We start from the raw sequence: 20,891 nt of genomic DNA, 5'->3' as shown, positions 1-20,891 counted from the left end.
TCTCACCCATCTTGCACATAGTTTACAAATAAATGAAAGTCAAGTTTAACTGGATATAGCTTATAATTGGCATGATTGCTTTTAATTGGCTCAACTAATTTAATCATCTACAGTCAGAATAAGATATTTTCTGGATAGACAGTAAGCTTTCGCCGTGCAGCACAGGGTAGAGTTTCAGAGCACCTGATCTTACGATTATCCTCCCTAGCTGTATGGACATGGATGAGTTGTTTGAGTTCTAAAATATTTCCATTTTTAAAAATATCAGGGCCTTTATAAATATTAGGATGTACTTCCAACCTCCAACTCAATAAAATGTGTCGAGGGTTTATTTGACATTGGATTGTTGTGAGGCTCATAGCATTTGGGTAGTCTCAGAAGTAAAATGGGGTCTGTTTGCAAGTCCCTGGGCTATAAGGAAGGACAAGGCAAGACTTACGTAGCTGTGCAGCGCATAGGCAACATACCTTAAGAGTTCGGAGAGTATATGGTTACCTCCACACTGAGGGATCAGAGACAATCTTCATGCGACATTCCAAGGGCTTCTTGTAGGAATCCAGGCTTCAGACATGTGATGCTGGGAAAAAAACATTTCATTTTGAGTGAAAGCATCAAAGTAAGGAAGTGGGTGTCATATACAGAGAACACGGCATGCATGAAGACAAGCCCTCGAGAACAATGTAGGAAAAGTAGGTGGGTTCCAGATTAAAGACAGCTTGAATGGCAGGCTACAGAACCACAGCCCTGTGGGGGAAAATGACATTGGGGTCTTCCCAGACTGCCTTGTAACAGACCACAGAGGCTACTAATTCTTAGTTTATGTCAAACTGCGGAACCATTCTTCTGCATGCCTGTCCTGGGCACTATTAGATCTGACAGTGTCTCCTGTCTTCTATTTTCCCTGAAGTGCAAGAGTAATGTCTGTAGCCCTCACCTGTCCCAGGAACCCCCCCCCCTTCTGTTTCCCACTCCAGTAGACATCCTGCCATCCATCCACCCACACCCTTCCAGGTTCGGGCAGTGAAGACTTGCCTTCCAGTCTGTGGGCCAATGAGAAACAAGCTTGGCACTAGTAGCTGGAATCTGTTTTTGCTACCAGTAAGCTCCCCAACAGGACCAGGGAGAGCTTCTGGGTGTCCATGTCACCCCCAACTCCATCCTTCACCTCCATTCCCAAAGTCATCAGACTTCCCCTGACTCCACAGTGTGGTTGCTTGGCCTATGTGATCTGACTTCTGCTGGTGTGCTTTCTGAGTCTCTGCTAATACCAGAACCAACTCCAAACTCCACCCACTTATTCACACTGCCAGGATCCCTTCCCCAAAAAACAACATCCAGCCCCCCCCACCTTCCCATCTGTTGAATATCATTTCTGAGATCCAGTTATTGATTGCTCCTTAACAAACTATCCCAGACCAAGTGGCTTTTAACAACAACCTATTATTATATCTCATGCTGGGTCAAGAATCCAGACAGGGCACAGAGGGGAAGCTCATCATTGCTCTACAATGTCTGGACCCTCAATTTGGATGACTTGTACATCTGGTGAAGAAAATGGCCAGAGACTGGTTGGGTCTCTATCTCCCTCCCACATGGAGTCTCCATGGGGCTAGCTTGGGCTTCCTCACACCATGGCGACCTTAAGGTAGTCAATTTCTCAAATGATGGTTCAGAGCTTCAAGAGGAAGGAAGCAAAAAGTGCCAGTCCTCTTAAAGGCTAGATCTGGAAGTGAGAGAGCATCACTTCTGCCATGCTCTATTGGTCAAAGCCATCACAATTCAGCCAAGATTCAGTAGAGGGAAGATAGACCTCACCTTTCAGTGAAAGAACTGTCAAAGAATTAGTGGCCATTTTTAATTCAGCACATTTGACGTGTACAAAATGAGGCTGAATGGATCATTCACCAGAAATAACAGGTGGCTTCCTAAACTCATCAGCAGTTTTGCTCTAATACAGCCTTATTTCTAAAATATTTCCATGCTGTCCCTCCCCATTTTCTTTCTTACAAGATCAAATTTTTAACTTGAGACTTTTGAGTTTTACTCACAAAACTTTATTCTCTTCTTCCTACTTCCCTAGAGAAAGCCTCAATTTGTCAGGCTCACCTACAACTCTTTCCCAGGTGCAAAAGGCCTGTCCCTGTTTCATTGTCAACTCCCCTCTCTTTCAAAGCCTCTGATCACTCTGTTTCCTTCAGCAGAGTGTTTTGATGATTGAGTGCAAGTGAATGGAAACACAGATTTCCATACATTGATTTTATATCCTGTGAGTTTGCTGAATTCGTGTATCAGTTCTAGTAATTTTTGGAGTCTTTCAGGTTATCTACATAGAGTATCATGTCGTCTGCAAACTGCAACAGCCACTCTGAAAAACAGTATGGCGTTTCCTCAAAAAGTTAAAAAATAGAACTACCCTACAACCCAGCAATTGCACTACTAGGTATTTACCCCAAAGATACAAAAATACTCATCAGAAGGGGCACATGCACCCCGATGTTTATAGCAGCATTATCAACAATAGCCAAACTATGGAAAGAGCCCAAATGTCCATTGATGAGTGGATGGATAAAGATGATAAATGGATAAAGAAGATATGGACATATAGAAATATAGATATATGAACATAGAAATGCAACTGACTAATGGAATATTCGCCATCAAAAATAATGAAATCTTGCCATTTTCAACAACATGGATGGAGCTAGAGTGTATTATGCTAACGAAATAAGTCGGTCAGAGAAAGACAAATACCGTATGATTTCACTCATCCGTGGAATTTAACAAACAAAACAGATGAACATACGGATGGGGGAAAAAAGAGAGAAGGAAGCAAACCATTAGAGACTCTTAATATAGAGAACAAACTGAGGGTTGATGGAGGGTTGATGGAGGGAGGTAGGCAGGAGATGAGCTAAATGGGTGATGGGCATTAAAGAGGGCACTTATTGTGATGAGCACTGGGTGTTATATGTAAGTGATGAATCACTCAATTCTACACCTAAAACCAATTTTCAAAAGTATTTCATTTATTTTATTTATTTTTGAGAGAGAGCATATGCATGGGAGACAAAACAGGGGGGAGAAGCAGAGGGAGAGGGACAAGCAGACTCCACTCTGAGCATAGAGCCTGATGTGGAGCCCGATCCCATGACCCTGAGATTATGACCCAAGCCCAAATCAAGAGTTGGAAGCTCAACTGACTGAGCCACCTAGGCATCCCCACCTGAAACCAATTTTACCATAAATGTTGACTAACTAGAATGTAAATAAAAACTTGAAATAAAATATATACAATGGACTATTACCCAGCCATCAGAAAGAACGATTATCCAACATTTGCAGCAACATGGACGGCACTGGAGGAGATTATGCTAAGTGAAATAAGTCAAGCAGAGAAAGACAATTATCATATGGTTTCACTCATTTATGGAACATAAGAAATAGGGAGATCGGTAGGAGAAGGAAGGGAAGAATGAAGGGGGGGTAAACAGAAGAGGGAATGAACCACGAGAGACTATGGACTCTGGGAAACAAACTGAGGGCTTCAGAGGGGAGGGGGGTGGGGGATTGGGCTAGGCCGGTGATGGGTATTAAGGAGGGCACGTATTGCATGGTGTAGTGGGTGTTATACGCAAACAATGAATCATGGAACATTGCATCAAAACCTAAGGATGTACTATATGGTGACTAACATAACATAAAAAAATTTTTTTTAATTCAATAAATAAATAAATAAATAAATAAATAATCCACATCAACAACAACAACAAAACAAGTGAATGGGAATAAAGCTTTGAAATTCACTTCCAGGTCAATTCACACTCCTAGGTCAAATCGCCATAGTGTGATTTCAGAGTCATCAAGAGACGTATATCTTGCTCCTTAAAATGCCACCTTCTATTCACTTTGTTAGAGAACAAAATTTGAGCCAATGTTTCACTCTTTTGGCTTAAGCCAAAATTGCAACCTTCTGTGTACATATATATATGTGTACATGTGTGTGTCCACATACATGCCTATATTTCTTAGCTCGATTCTCTGAGAGTACCTAGAAACAATGACACATCAGTAACAATGAATATGTCTAGCGCCATGTCTTGTGTTCTAAATACTATCCTCCATTAAAAGGAACCAGGGTTCCTTGGGGAAATGTATGATTCCAGGGCTGGGGCATAGAAAGCATAAGCTGTTCCTGAAATATCTTGTGCAAGAAAACAAGGAAATGCTCAAAGAATACTAGGGACCTATCGAAAGGACACAGAAGCCAGCTTGGAGGCGCTCCCCCTCGTGAAATCTTGGATAATTTGAGATTTGAAACAAGTAATTACAGTAATAGATTATAGTCCAATGAGTATAATAAAACCCTATGAGTCTATACTGATACAAATAAATAGGGGAAAGGGGAAAGCTTTTCCTTAGAGTAGAATGTCAACTAATAAATGTAGAAGGCATAATGGAGTTAGAAAATCATTGGGGCTCCTGGGTGGCACAGCGGTTAAGCGCCTGCCTTCGGCTCAGGGCGTGATCCCGGCGTTCTGGGTTCAAGCCCCACATCAGGCTCCTCCGCTATGAGCCTGCTTCTTCCTCTCCCACTCCCCCTGCTTGTGTTCCCTCTCTCGCTGGCTGTCTCTCTCTGTCAAATAAGTAAATAAAATCTTTAAAAAAAAAAAAAAAAAGAAAATCATCAACAGGGGCGCCTGGGTGGCACAGCGGTTAAGTGTCTGCCTTCGGCTCAGGGCGTGATCCCAGCGTTATGGGATCGAGCCCCACATCAGGCTCCTCTGCTGGGAGCCTGCTTCTTCCTCTCCCACTCCCCCTGCTTGTGTTCCCTCTCTCGCTGGCTGTCTCTATCTCTGTCAAATAAATAAATAAAATCTTTAAAAAAAAAGAAAAAATCATCAACAGATGCTGAATCTCATGAGTAGAAGTTGGATGAAGAACAGATTCACATAGTTTCAAAGAATGTCCCCACATCACTTATTAATTATCATGGGAAAGAAATAATTGTATGATGGAGAAACCCAGCAGACACCCCTTTAAACAAAGGGATAAAATTTAACGGCACTAATATTGTGACAGACTAATGTTATGTGCCTTCTGATACAATGCACTGGGAAAGCACAACTGCTTTCTGTGGTGGTCCTATCAGAGGATCTGATCATGGGGGAACATCAGACAGATCCAAATCGAAGGACAGTCTGCGAAATAACTAGTCTGTACTCTGCAAAAATGTTAAGGCCAAAAAAGACAAGAAAATGCTGACAGACTGTTCCAGTTTAAGGGAGATTGAGGTTTCATGACAACCAAATGAAATGCATGATCTTGAATCAAATTCTGGATTAGGAAAAACAAAATAGCTCTAGAACACACTGGGACAATTGTGAGAGCTGAATGTGGAGTGTGGGTTAGATGATAGCATTGTACCAGTGTTAAATATCCTGATTCTGTTTGCTATCCTGTGGCTCTGTAAAAAAATGTCTGTATTTTAGGAAATGCACACTGAAGTATTTGGAAAAGGGGCTTAATGTCACCAACTTACTCTCAAATGTTTCAAAAATATAAAAACAAACAAGCTGTATACTTACAGAGAGAGAGAAGAAGGGTAAAGCAAATGAGGCAAAATGTAAATAATCGGTGAATCCAAGTATAGGATATATTGTTGCAACTTTTCTGTAAATTTGAAATTAACAAAATATCAAAATAAAGAAGTAAATCATTCCTTGTTTTAAGGCAAGCTTTTTGGCAAAGCTGCCACATAGGCTTATTAACCATGCATCCTTTAATGTGGGTGAGGTTGGAAGTTCCACCGCTGAGAATGAGTTCTGATAAACTGAACAGGGGAGAAAGGCTTGTGGACACTGGTTGTCCAGGAGGAAAAAGGAAGGCCACTGAGGAAGAAAAAAAAAAAAGAATGGCTAGAACACAAGATGCTGGGGGTGGGCAGGCTTCCCGTTGCCATCACTTCGTTGTTCCAGTCCTACTCACCTCCTCCATCCTTGACACTCCAAGCAGATGGCATCACTCAGAGAAAGAACATGGATCAATTCTACACATGTTGTTTTGAGCTAGATGACTCCTATTTCTGCCTGGTGATTATGGGTCTTTCCTCCCCCCTCATCTTTCTTGACTCCAAGAAGTATGCTTATGTGTAGATATCCTTCTATTTCACCTTGTTAACTCCAAGGAGGTAAGGGCGTGACTCCTTAAAGTATTTATCCTAACAGCTAATAATAATACATGGATGGGGCCACTATGAAGTTTTCAGTGATCTGGCCATCTTTCCATTATCACTAACGCTACTTTGATTTTGTTAATGTACAGAAGTATTTCCTGAGCAAGCAGCCATTTCATACTTAGTGATCCTGTCTTGTCTGACATGGGAATTACAGTGAGGCAGTCGCAAAGGACTTAGAAGTAAAATTGCCTTCCCAGAAACAAATTCTTTCAATGAGAGAGGAGACCAAACTCATAGCTCCAGGACTCTGGAGGTAAGTCCTAGAATTGGTACGCAGCAAACAAGAAATTTCTTGAAAGTCTTATGCTTTAGAGTAAACATTTATGCAAAATTTGCATTTCACTCCATATGCAATATATGTTTCTATTACTATCAAAGTGTTTATTTGTGCCTTAAATCTTTAAGTGAGATTGTCCTCTGGAAAGATGGGTGATAACTTTGCTTTGCTCGCTGTGAGCCTTGGTTTTGTGTATCTTGGGTTGAGAAAAATTCATGAGTAACACAGATATTCATAGTCACATACCATATACCTTAAAGAATGGCTCTGAGAATTACAGGAGATGTTATTAACTGGACTGTCTCTCTATTGACTGAGCAATACAAATATCTTACACTATTGAACACTTCCTATGTGCCAGACACTATTTTAAGGGGTTTTTTTCATTAACTTATTTAATCCCCCATGACAATCCTATGTGGTAGGTTCTGTCATTATCCCCATTTTGTGGATGAGAAAACTGAGGCATGGGGAAGTTACTACCATAATGGTGGAGCTGGGCTACTAGCTCTACGGTCAGCACTCCTAGCCATGACGCCACTGTGCCTTCATTCAATGCCTTGGATCACAGGTGCAGCCTGAGGACTGAACCTCATCACCGGCTGCTCAGAAACCTGAAAGTGGATCTGTCTCTCCAAGACAGCTTCTCATCAACCCAGTGCATGCAAGAAGGGGATTCATTAATATGCTTTTGGAAATCAGAATCATAGAAACGAAGGTTATTGAGTCTCTCCGACCAGCATATTCTCTTCCTCCAGGCAGTCCTCCCTCCATGGAAGGCCAAACCACAGCCAAAGGAAAATACAGATTCCACACAAAGGGAATTGATGAGTCCAGGTTTGCATGGTATTGGGCCAAGGTGGTCTGAAATTCATGCATCCGTCAGACTAAAGAAATTTGCTCCACCAAAGAAATGGCTCAAGTTGCTTTAATCGAGTTGTCTCTCTTATGGAGAAGGCTGCTAGAAATGCTGACACAAGCTTTTCCCTGGTAAACCCAGGACTGATTTTGAGAACACCAGAACCCACATGATGCAGGTCATCCAGAGCTGGCATCTACGAGTGCCTCTGCACATTAATCCACACGTCAGCTGCATCTTTGATCATTATCTTGTGCTGAGATGCTAAGTAAAATGTTCATCCCTGAACAAGTTATGCCTTTTCTTGTCCCCAAGCCTTAGTTTATGTTATTCCTTCTCTCTAGATTGCTACTTTCACCATCTTTTTTTTATAATAATATTTTTTATTATATTGTGTTAGTCACCATACAGTACATCCCTAGTTTTTGATGTAGTGTTCCATGATTCATTACTTGCATATAACACCCAGTGCACCATGCAATACGTGCCCTCCTTAATACCCATCACCAGTCTATCCCATTTCCCCACCCCCCCCGAAGCCCTCAGTTTGTTTCTCAGAGTCCATAGTCTCTCATGGTTCATTCCCCCTTCTGTTTACCCCCCCCTTTTTTCTTCCCTTTCTTCTCCTACCGATCTTCCTACTTCTTATGTTCCTTAAATGAGTGAAACCATATGATAATTGTCTTTCTCTGCTTGACTTATTTCACATAGCATTATCTCCTCCAGTCCCGTCCATGTTGCAGCAAATGTTGAGAAATCGTTCTTTTTGATGGCTGAGTAATATTCCATTGTATATATGGACCACATCTTCTTAATCCAATCATCTGTTGAAGGGCATCTTGGCTCCTTCCACAATTTAGCTATTGTACTTCCACCATCTTCTTATCAAAATCCTTCCCATTCTTTTGTCCTTAGTTTTATGTCACTGCTTTACAAACAATTATAAGAGAATGTTATGAAAAACTCTATGCCAACAAATCGGACAACCTAGAAGAAATGGATAAATTCTAGAAACATAAATTACCAAAACTGAAAGAGGAAGAAAGGGAAAACTTGAATAGACCAAAAACCAGCAAAGAAATTGAATTAGTTTTTATGTCATTCTTCTGATGGACATGATTTCCAACTGCTGCCCACCCCCTCCACACACACACACAAGAAAATTATAGTGATTATTTTATTCTATCTTATACTGTATTTTCTTATTTGTAACCCTACCCCAGCTCTTACCACCACTTCCTGATTCTCAAGCTGGTCTATCCTGACATTGAATGTAGAATCTGGACAGAAACAAACACATAGTATATGTTTGACATGATTAAACTCATGTCTATAGGATCGTGTTACAAACTGAACATTTCTAGCCTAGGTCTCAAAAATCCATTGATAACAATAAGCAGAATCCAATAGATATTTATTAAGTGCCTGCTACTTACCAGAACAGGGGCCTCTATATTGGAGGGACAGCAATAAATAAGTTAATCAAGGTCCCTGACCTCACAGAAACACACAATCTAGCAGGAAACACACATAGGAAACAAGAAAGTCACACCAAGGGCAGCATATATGTAAGGGGAGTTCACACTACAGGGTCCTAACCTAGAATGTATTTGCCTCGAGGTAGTGAGAATATTCACAAAAAGTAGGTGTCGGATAGGCAAAGAGATGGAGAAAAAGGGTTCTAGGGAGAGGGATCAGCAGGTGAGAAAGCATGGAGGTGCAGGAGCGGTTGACGCATTGAAGGAAGTGAATGAAATTGCTCAAGGAAAGAGAGCAAGGAGGCAGGGTGGCAGAAGTCTACCCTCAGATGACGTGTTTGCAGCCATTTTATGGCTTTGGTTTGGACTTTGCTCTTAAAAGTAGTGGGAAGCAACAAATGTTGGAGAGGGTGTGGAGAAAGGGGATCCCTCTTACACTGTTGGTGGGAATCCAATCCAGTATGGAGGTTCCTCAAGAAGTTAAAAATAGAGCTACCCTATGACCAGCAATTGCACTACTGGGTATTTACCCAAAGGATACAAATGTGGTGATCTGAAGGGGCAACTGCACCCCAATGTTCATAGCAGCAATATCCACGATAGTCAAACCGTGGAAAGAGCCCAGATGTCCATCGACAGATGAATGGATAAAGAAGATGTGGTATGCACACACACACACACACACACACACACACACACACACACACACACTGGAATACTACTCAGCCATCAAAAAGGATGAGATCTTACCGTTCACGTCAACATGAATGGAACTGGAAGGTATTATGAGGAGCAAATTAAGTCAAGCAGAGAAAGACAATTATCATATGGTTTCATTCATACATGAAATTTAAGAAACAAAACAGAGGGTCATGGGGGAAAGAAGGAAAAAAAATAAGATGAAATCAGAGAGGGAGACAAACCATAAGAGACTCTTAACTAAAGGAAACAAACTGAGGGTTGCTGGAGGGGAGGTTGGTAGGGGGATGTGGTAACTGGCTGATGGGCATTAAGGAGAGCACTTGATGGAATGAGCACTAGGTGTTATATGCCACTGATGAATGACCGAACTCTACATCTGAACCTAATTCTCCACTGTATGTTAACTACTTGAATTTAAATAAAGTAAGTTAATTTAAAAGTAGTAGGAAGACATTGATAGTTTGTGTTCTATTTTTAGAAAAATCACTCTGGCTGCCACAGGGTGAAGAGTCTGATGAAGGCCAAGGGAGTATGTGTGACCATGGACAGCTTACGCATCCTTTCTGTGTCTGTTTCCTCACCTTCGAAATGTGGTAATTAATAGTCTCTTCCTCATAGTGTTGTGCTGATGGTTCAATGGGTTAATACATGTAAAATGTCCTAGGAATTACCTGGCCACATATTGGCCTTCCAATAAGCATTAGCTGTAATTATTAAGGCATTTATACTTTCACTTTCAGAAAAGAACACATAGGAGTGTGCATCATATCTTATTCTGGGGATTTAAGTTTTTCTTCTCTTTGTTCTGCTAAATATTCAGTTTTTACCTTTTTGCTATAAACCAAGGTGACTTTAGGACATGAATTATGCAGTATAATTCTGTAAGCATAGTTTTGACAATATTTCCAAGAGAGTCAACTTCTATGAAAAGTAGAAATGAGGCCAGTGTGAAGGGCAATTATTTCATACTGACAGACTCTTAGCTTCTGTGATGTGCCTGGACTGTACTAAGCACTGTGGGTATAGCAAGATGGGAGGGTTTCTCCCTTGCTTTAAAAATACAAATTTTTTTTCTTTTTCTTTTCTTTTCTTTTATTTTTTTTGATGTAAAGTTCAATGATTCATTAGTTGCGTATAACACCCAGTGAACCATGCAATATGTGCCCTCCTTACTACCCATCACCAGTCTATCCCATTCCCCCACCCTCCTCCCCTCTGAGGTCCTCAGTTTGTTTCTCAGAGTCCATAGTCTCTCATGCTTCATTCCCCCTTCTGATTACCCCCCTTTCTTTATCCCTTTCTTCTCCTACCGATCTTCCTAGTTCTTGTGTTCCATAGATGAGAGAAACCATATGATAATTGTCTTTCTCTGCTTGACTTATGAAAATCACAAATTTAGAACCCATTAAACTAAGGGACAGACCCACTTGTCTCGAACCTGTTGGGCAACACAAAAAGTCAGATTAACTTCCAGAGCTTCAATGTCACAGAGGCAAATCAGCAGACCCAAAGCAGGTGTTGAGTGGGGCTCAACAAAGTATATATAAACCTAGCTAACAATATGGCAACTAGAACCAACATTTCCTTCTCAAATTGGAAAACAAGCCTGAGAGTTTGTTTTGCTTTTTAAAAAATTTTATTTATTTATTTATTTTATCATTATGTTCAGTTAGCCAGCATGTAGTATATAACTCTTGATATTGGGTCCTCTGAAGTCTTATTTATTTATTATTTTCTTGGAAGTATAAAAGACTAAGTTCAGAGAGTTCACTCTAAGTTGTCAGTAGATTCCACAGTGCACTAAACTGAAAGCAAGCCTCTGTTTGGCCATCAGAAAGAACGATCACCCAACATTTGCATCAACATGGATGGGACTGGAGGAGATTATGCTAAGTGAAATAAGTCAAGCAGAGAAAGACAATTATCATATGGTTTCACTCATTTGTGGAATCTAGGGAATAACAGGGAGATCGGTAGGAGAAGGAAGGGAAAAATGAAGGTGGGGGGATAAACAGAGGGGGGAAATGAACCATGAGAGACTATGGACTCCGGGAAACAAACTGAGGATTTTGGGGGCTGGTGGGAGGATGGGCTGGCCCGGTGATGGGTATTAAGGAGGGCACATATTGCGTGGAGCACTGGGTGTCATACGCAAACATGAATGTGCATGAATTATGGAACACTACATCAAAAACTAATGATGTCTAACATAATATAATAAAAAACATTAAAAAACTAATAATGTACTGTATGATGACTAACATATCATAATAAATTTTTTAAAAAACTATTTAATAAGAAAAAAAAAAAAGAAAGCCTCTGTTTGGCCTGATGGTTACGATTTACCTTCTCCACCACCTGCAAAATTATTTTCTCCCATCTACCTCGTTAAGACAAAGCAGACCCAGGTCTGTAAAAATATATATTTAGATATCTTGGTCTCTATAAAGTAAACATTTTCACATGGAATATAACCCCAAATAGTTCACTCTTCTGTTTTGTCTACAATAGTAGTTGATTGACTTTTTAAAAAACTTTTTATTGCAAAATAAAACAGGGATACAAAAAAATCCCACCACACAATAGAGTTAGGCCTTTGTAATCATCATCCAGGTCCAAAAAGAAAACTTTGCCAGCCATCTTAGAAGCTTCTCAATTCCCTACCCTTAGTCCCAACCCCTTCCTCCCCTAGAAAACAGCCACTATCTTGACTTGCCTTTCTTTATAGTTTTGTCACCCAAGGGCACGTTCCTACTTACTTCAGTTTAATCTTGCCCATTAAAAAACCTGAAGGCTTAATTAACAATTTCCTTCTCCATCTTTTTCTTTCTCTTACTTACCTATTGAGGAACTGGGAGCATTTGGCCTATAGAATTTCCCACTGTTTGGATTTTGTCAGTTGCATGTGAATTTCAGTATATTCTTCTGTCCTCAGTACTTCCTGCAAATTGGCAGTTGACTCCACATCTTAATCAGAATCAGAATCAATCTCTTTGGCAAGACAATATAATAGGTGGTGTTCTGTTCTTTCACTGGTAAATTACCTAACATCTCATGGTCGCTCTTATCATATTAGCAACAGTCAGTGCTCAATGCCTGGACCCGCTAATTCACTGGAGGCTGTAAAATGGTGATTTTCTAATCCTATTATTTCTTATTTTTATTGCTTTTATATAATACTTTTGTAAGGAGACATTATCTCTCATTTATAATTGTTACTCAGTGAGAGAGTTCACGTAGGAAAAGCAGGGTAAGTGCTTGATTATTTTCTCTTTATTTTCCCCTGGTGGTGACCAATTAACTTTTTAAAATAGTAAGAACAAATGGATTTAAACATATTTAATGGGTTGCAATTGCAATTATTATCCTTCTTGAGGCTCAAATTGTCCAGTCTTTCTCGCCAGTGGGAGCCTCTTTAAACTAGGCTCCTGAGCCTTGTCTAATGTCTCTGATTTGTTCAACCTGAATTTCTTTTACTTTCATGATCCTAGTTTGGGTCATCTACTGAACTGTCCTATATCTGACATCAGTTTGTGTTAAGGTCTTTATTGCTCATTTAAGCACCTTTCTTCTTTTGTTTAAAGCAATGGCTCGCAAGGTGTGATGTCCAGACCAGCACCACCAGCATCACCTGGACACTTGTTAGAAATGTGAATTTTCATCGGGGCGCCTGGGTGGCTTAGTCATTAGGCATCTGCCTTTGGCTCAAGGCATGATCCTGGCGTTCTGGGATCGAGCCCCACATCAGGCTCCTCCACTGGAAGCCTGCTTCTTCCTCTCCCACTCCCCTTGCTTGTGTTCCCTCTCTCGCTGGCTGTTTCTATCTCTGTCAAATAAATAAAATAAAATAAAATAAAATAAAATAAAATAAAATAAAATAAAAAAAGAAATGTGAATTTTCAGATCCTGCACTAGGCTACTAAATGAGATACTCTAGGAGAGAGGCCCAGGAATAAATGTTTTTAGAAAGCCCTCCAGGTTATTCTGATGAATCCTAACATTTGAGAACCAGGCTTAATGAACAAACTTTGTAGAGTCCTCCTTGAATGCAACGCTGTAGCTCTAGCCCTCACAAAGATCTGTTAGTGTTGGAATAAAGATTGATTGTCCTTCCATATATTCTCTCAAATGACTGATGTGTTTGACAAATTCCTCTAGGAATGGCATCTCTGGTTCTTCCAATGGGGCCATGGTTGCTGTTTAATTTACCTAAGATCTGGGAAACATACTTTTTTCTGCTAATGTGAGCGTGATAATGTCCTACTTAGTAGTTTCTAGGCAGAGTCAGTAGGGTTCAATAAGCATTTATTGTGTATTTGCTGAGAGCCAGACTTGATGCTAAAGGATAGGATCCCACATAGACTAAGACACAGCTTTTGCCCTTGAGAAGGTAGAGGAAAGGTGCTTGGGAGCCTAGTGTAAGGATGCTCATGAAAGCAATTTCCACCAAGGTAGGAGCTTGGCTATGGCTCACTTCAGTCAATGAGCTCAAGATTGCATTTGGCCTTCCTGAGGTCTCTTGATAGGGCTATATCCAACATGGCCAAGAGCTCACGCTCCCCTCATACTATCTTGACCCAGCCATGGGCAGTGAACAACATTATGACCTCACCTGTTAACTTATGATCAGAGAGAAGCAAAACCAGAGTTTAGATCAGATTCTTATGAATGGACTGAAATTCCAAGGAACCCAACTTTAGGCCTTGGATGGAAAAAGTAGATCCATCTCTAATATTTGTGTAATTTGGGATAAAAGGACCAAGGAGGTCTTAGGCCTGTGGCCAGTCCCTCTCTTCTCATCTCTAATGCAACTACACACTGTGAGGGACCATGAAGACACCTATGTAGACACAAGACATTCCAGATTCCACATCCTATCTTCATCCACAGCATTACTGTCAGGAGAAGTGCCTCTGTCCTTGGGAAGAAAGACCAGGGAAGAGAATTATATGGGGTCTAGAAGCCAGCTTGGGGTCATCTGAGCAGGGAATCTCAGGGTCCCAGCTACCCAGAGCATTGTCTAGAAGAAGGATCACAGCCTCTGAATGGACACATCTCGTTGGGTTTATGGAATCATCATCAAATAGGGAGAGGCTGGGCTACAGAAAGGCCAAAGCAGGTCTTTCTATGGAACAGGGTACACGTTATCTCTGTCTAGGAGTACTACTAGAGGAAGGTAGTGGAGGCAAGGTGTGTTTACAAATCCTTGGCTCACTGAGAGAGAACACACTCTCAGAACCTTTGGGGTCAGCTGATGGTCCTGATCCTGGCCATTTTGCCTGGTAAAGATTGTCATTGAAGATATCAGCAAAGTTACTAGCTCTGGTTCACAGTTGGGCTTCAGGGGAAAAAAAAGAGAAGAGTGAAACATATAAAATCAGAAATGAAAAAGGTGGGGAGCCTGGGTGGTTCAGTCGGTTAAGCATTTGACTCTTGGATTCAGCTCAAATCATGATCTCAGAGTCATGAGATCAAGTACCACATTGGGCTCCACACTCAGCATAGAATCTGCTCAAGATTCCTTCCCCCTTCCTCTCCTTACACCTCAGCTCCGGCCACCCCAACTCTCACGCTCTCTCTTGCTCTCTAAAATAAATGAATAAATAAACTCTTTAAAAAAAGGGATGAAAATGGTGACATTACAACCAATACCACAGAAATACAAATGATCATGAAAGACTACCATAAACAATTGTATGTCAACTTGTTGGATAACCTAGAAGAAACAGATAAATTCCTAGAAACATAGAATTTACCAAGACTGAATCATGAAAAATTAGACCAATAATGAGTAAGGAGATTGAGTCAATAATCAAAAACCTCCCGACAAAGTAAAGCCCACACCAGGTGGATTTATTGGTAAATTCTACTAAACATTTAAGGAAGAATTAACATGAATCCTTCTCAAAGTCTTCCCCAAAAATTGAAAAGTGAGAAGCACTCCCAAAGTCATTTTACAAGGCCGGCATTACCCCGATAGCCAAACTAGAAAAGAGCACTACAAGAAAAGAAAGTTACAGGCCAATATCCTTGATGCGTATAGGTGCAAAAGTCCTCAACAAAAATATTAGCAAAGTGAATGCAACAGCACATTAAAAGGATCATACACCATGATCAAGCGAAATTTATCCCTGGGATGCCAAAAAGTTTCAACATATGTAAATCATTCAATATGACATACCACATTAACGGAATGAAGGATAAAAAATCATATGATTATCTCAATAGATGCAGAAAAAACATTTGACAAAATTCAACATCCTTTCATAATAAAAGCTCTCGACAAATAAAGTGTAGAAGGAATGACGTACCTGAACATAATAAAAGCCATGTATGACAAGACCACAGTTAACATCATACTCAATAGTGAAAAGCTGAAAGCTTTTCCTCTAAGATCAGGAACAAGACAAGGATGTCCACTCTCTCCATTGCTATTCAACGTAGTACTGAAAATCCTAGCCAGAGCAAATAGGCAAGAAAACGAAATAAATGGGGGTGCCTGGGTGGCTCAGTCGTTAAGTGTCTGCCTTCGGCTCAGGGCGTGATCCTGGCATTCTGGGATCGAGCCCCACATCAGGCTCCTCTGCTGGGAGCCTGCTTCTTCCTCTCCCACTCCCCCTGCTTGTGTTCCCTCTCTTGCTGGCTGTCTCTCTGTCAAATAAATATATAAAATCTCGAGAAAGAAAGAAAGAAAGAAAGAAAGAAAGAAAGAAAGAAAGAAAGAAAGAAAGAAAGAAAGAAAGAAAGAAAGAAAGAAATGGCATCCAGATCAGAAAGGAAGAAGTCAAATTGTATCCATTGATGAATGAATGGATAAGAAAGACACACACACACACACACACACACACACACACAATGAAATACTATTCAGTCATGAGAAAAAAGGAAATCCTGCCATTTGTGACAATATGGATGGACCTAGAGGATATTATGTGAAGTGAAATAAACCAGACAGAGATAGACAAATACTGTGTGATATCATTTACATGTGGGGGAAAAGAAGAGTCAAGTTCATAGAAACAGAAAAGAGAATTGTAGCTACCAGGGACCAGCTGTGGAGGAAATCATGAGATGCTAGCCAAAAGGTCCATGGGGGAGCAGTAAGCCATATGGGCATCTGGGGGAAGAGTATGCCAGGAAATGGAAACAGCCAGAGCAAAGGATCAAGGTGGGACTTGCCAAGGAGAAGCCTCCTGAAAATAGTTCAGGTGCAAAGGGAAAAAGGTCTGAACCATGGCAGTAGTGAAAGGTAAGGGGGGTAGGGAACAGACTTGAGAAATACTTATTTTGTGGACCAGGAAGAAGAAGAGAAGAATGGTCTAGGAGGAGAAGGGCTCCCTCACTGTATACAGTTACCACGCCATCATGTGGCAGTGTTCAAGGTGGTATGGTTTTACCACTGCTCAGTACTTATTGGGTCCTCACTGCAACCCTGGTGTCTGGATCCTCAGTTCTAGGAATCAGGACACTGAAGTACACACTTAGAAGTTCCCAGCTTGTAAGGACAAACTGGAAAGTCGAAACTAGGCCTTCTGACCATATATCTTATGATTTTCCATGGTACCCCTGTCCCACCATACTTTCTGTGACAGTACCAAATTATTCTGAAGGAGGCAAAGATCATGTGACCTGCTGAATTCTAGGAAGTTTGATGGGGCAGAAAATCATCCCCCCCAAAGCCTGAGGGCAGGTCCTCTAGCCCAGTTTAAGTTTGACTCAGAGGGAAATTTTATAAAGGTCTTATAATTCCTGATATTAATAATGTCTCTTTACAACCTACGTATAGAAGATTAGGAGGACGGGTCTTCTGCTACTATCAGGTTTAGAGTTCTGGCCATCCTTTGATACCCCAAATGGATCTCAGGGCCTCACGCCTTATGGTGTGTGTGTGTGTGTGTGTGTGTGTGTGTGTGTGTGTGTGTGTGTGTCTCCTAAATTACTGGATTGTGCAACATACGTTCCTCTTTCTTCTTTTCCCATCTATACACATGTTTCTGGGGCTGCTAAAAGCCATAACTGCCCCCAAGCAAATTTTCCCAGGCCTAACAGCAGCTGGCTCCCCCTAAGTGGTTAGCTGAGAGTGAAACCAACCACAGGAAATGATCATACTAAAGTTACGCCCTTCTCAGCTCTCAGGCTTCAAGGAGATAATGGTAGAGATTGGGAGCAGGGCAGAACCCAAAATTATCTATCTGAATTCACTCCGAATCTATTTGACTATCAAAGCATGTTATAGTTAATATTTTCGGGCCTCTGAATCATCAGGACCCTGAAACCGTAACATAACAAGATTTCTCTGTGCTCTGCACCTCTAATTTAAAACATTTCTGTTTATCTTACCCCAAACCTCTTAGTAATGGCTCCAAACCAATCTTGGAAAGGTATCCCATCTTGCTATCCCTGCATTTCTTCCCCAGCTTGCTCCCATCCCAACACAGGACCACTCTTCTCCCAAGCCCCAAAGAGCAGCATTTCTTCTCATCCTAAACCCCACCCATGATCATCTTCTGGTTGGTTATACGGGGTGTTCCTTAGCATTCTGGAACCTTTCTGAGTATTAAGCCTTTGCAAAATAGGTTAGAATCTTATAGCATGTGAAATTTGAAAATGTGGAAAGATTTTTTTCTCACGTACATCTTGGCCTCAAAGAGGAAAAGGATGTTTGTTAACATGCTTAGTTATTCATAATAATTTATTTTTTCCAACAAGATTATTTAAACTTGACCATTCTTCATTTATTAGTAAATTTTACAGCACTGTCCTCTCTCCCTCTCTTACTTACTCTCTTTTCTCCTCTCTAAAAGATATCTATTAATTACAATTTCCAGACCTGGTTGCCTCAGAAGTAAATTAGTAGAAGTCTTCAACTGTTAAATTGTTCTCTGTCTCTGAAGGCAAATAATCAGAACATCTATGTCTATAGCCATTTTGGAGAAAGACAAGATATTGAAGATGTTATATTAAATTACATTGTGGTTCTAAGTTAAACTGTCTGAAAACTGACTTCCTCGACAGCTCTGATTCAGGCCTCCCAAAATGTCGTACACTATGACTCATGCTTCCTTCTGGAAATGACAAAACTTCCTCACCACCCTGATCTAAGCTGCCTGCTTTTGCTTGTCTGTGCTCTCAGGAAGGAATTTAGTTCTATGTTACATTTTTTCCATGATGGGCAAGGAACCCCATCTTTTGTTTTTCCAAAGGGAGAAAGACACACACACACACACACACACACACACACACACACACACACACAGAATGACACACCAAAAATTCTGAAAATTAATACCAGGCAGAGAATCAATACCACCCCACCCCACCCTTCACACCCCTGGAAAATAAATACATGATTTAAAAAGAGGGGACTGACTTTTTAAACATTTATGTCTCAAAGTTTTTTTAGAAATGTTCAGTTTTCTAAGGAAAGAAATACATAGCAACTTTGCAAAGCTAATGTTTTATTACTCAAGGTGGTCTTAAAGAGCTTAGATTTGTAGGTAGCAAAAAATTAGTGTTCAGCAGCACTGATACATTGCCCAGGGAGACTGCATTCCCTGTGTCTCTAAGGAAATGTTTGTGGGAAGAGCAAATTTGGGGCAGAACAGAAGAGAGGAGAGAGAAGGATCAAGAGAAAGAAAGGATATAATTGTTAATAATATTTTGTCTTTCTGAAAGGTGCTCTAGTCTGTAAAAATTTTGAGATCAGAAACTCAAACATATTTTTCTATTTTCCAACTATGTTAAGCTGGAATTTTTATCAATATCAAATTTATTTTTATCAATTTCATTTTGATTTTATCAATTTCATATCAATATCAAATAGATTTTATCAATATATATAAAATTGGGCCTCTGAAACATCAGGACCCTGAAACCATAACATAACAAGATTTCTCTGTGTTCTTCACCTCTAATTTAAAACATTTCTGTTTATCTTACCCCAAACATAGATACATACATATATATACATAAATATATGTCTCTCTATATACATATAGTGTATGAAATAAAGAATGGCGTGCATATCCATTTACATAGCCTTATATTTGTTCTCTGAGAGTTTCCATACATGATGATGAAGGAGAAAATTGCTCTATATACTCCATCTTCTTTTTTTCATTCCTCACAATAAGACAATGGGTGTCGGTCCTGAGTTATATTCCCAGCTCCACTACCAGGTTATGGTAAGCTAGTAATTTATGAAAACGGGAGAATGGATCAGATGACTTCTGAAGACCCCTCCATTTTTGAAGCTCTATGGTCCCAAGTTTTTTGACTCCAGCCATGGGATTTCTCTTCCTCTTTTCAAAGGAGACACCAAGATGTACTGCCTGTTCTTACTGACAGTTCTTGACTGTTACCCAGGGACCCCAATAGTTCTGCCAAGCCCCAAGTCCTAGGAGATAGAGCCTAAGAATAGGGCACTCACCCACCCCACCCATTCTGGACCCCCTCTCCACTGGCAGATCAGCTGGCCCCTGGCCTGATTCTGAGAGGGGTGAAGAAGTCTGCCAGGACCTAAGGCAGGATTCTTAATGTTCCTTCCTGATCATTATTGATTTGCATTTCTTTCAAATGATTTTATGAATAGGGAGGAGAAGACCCCATTCATGTCACACACATCTGTGAGTGCTTGTTGCGTGCTTAAATCACTGTGCCAAGCACTGGGAATTAGACAGACTTGGGCAAGCCCTTGACCTACGTGAGCCTATGAGCAACTGTGCAATTGTGCTTTAGATCAAGGAGGTAAAGGGTTCCAAAATAGTTCCTTATCAACCAACAATGGCCTCTGAAGTTTCACTTGCAACAATTCATTTTTGGTCTTACAAGTTTCTTGGACTTTGAGAGTGCTCTATTAGAATTTTTAATTTTTTTTAACGATTTATTTATTTGTTTGTTTATTTTTTAGAGAGAGAGAGTGAGAGAGAGAGAGAGAACACAAGCAGGGGGAGCGGCAGGCAGAGGCAGAGGGAGAAGCAGGCTCCCTGCTCAGCAGGGAGCCTGACGTGGGGCTCAATCCCAGGACCCCAAGATCATGACCTGAGCTGAAGGCAGACACTTAACCAACTGAGCCACCCAGCTGCCCCTCTATTAGAATTTTTTGAAGTATTGGAAGGAGGGAGAAGCCCACTTTATGACCCTGAAAGAATGAGATAAAAAGGAGGAAGAGCTGGGACAGGATGAAGAAGCATCAGAGAGAGACAGGTGTAATTAACAAGGGTCAGGGGTGGGGTGGGGCATGGATCCCAAGAGGTCAATGCTTATAGGACACAAAAATTTCAAATTAATACATGAAACTAAGATCTGTATTCTGATGGTAGTCTATGAACAGTTGGCAAG

General features: G+C 40.7%; 1 long non-coding RNA gene across 1 annotated transcript in view; it reads right to left on the bottom strand.

Moving 5' to 3' along the window:
- Positions 1-332: 332 nt before the first annotated feature.
- LOC123802283 (uncharacterized) overlaps positions 333-20,891 on the bottom strand; it is a 165,090-nt gene continuing 144,531 nt past the window's right edge. Inside the window, exon 6 of the long non-coding RNA XR_015723491.1 lies at positions 333-577. This is a non-coding gene — a long non-coding RNA (uncharacterized LOC123802283). The remainder of the gene's footprint in view (positions 578-20,891) is intronic.

The sequence above is a fragment of the Ursus americanus genome, chromosome X, assembly GCF_024610735.1.
Source record: "Ursus americanus isolate L20-20 chromosome X, mUrsAme1.1.p, whole genome shotgun sequence".
Classification (NCBI taxonomy): Eukaryota; Metazoa; Chordata; class Mammalia; order Carnivora; family Ursidae; genus Ursus; species Ursus americanus.
This window is presented reverse-complemented; position numbering and strand designations above follow the sequence as displayed.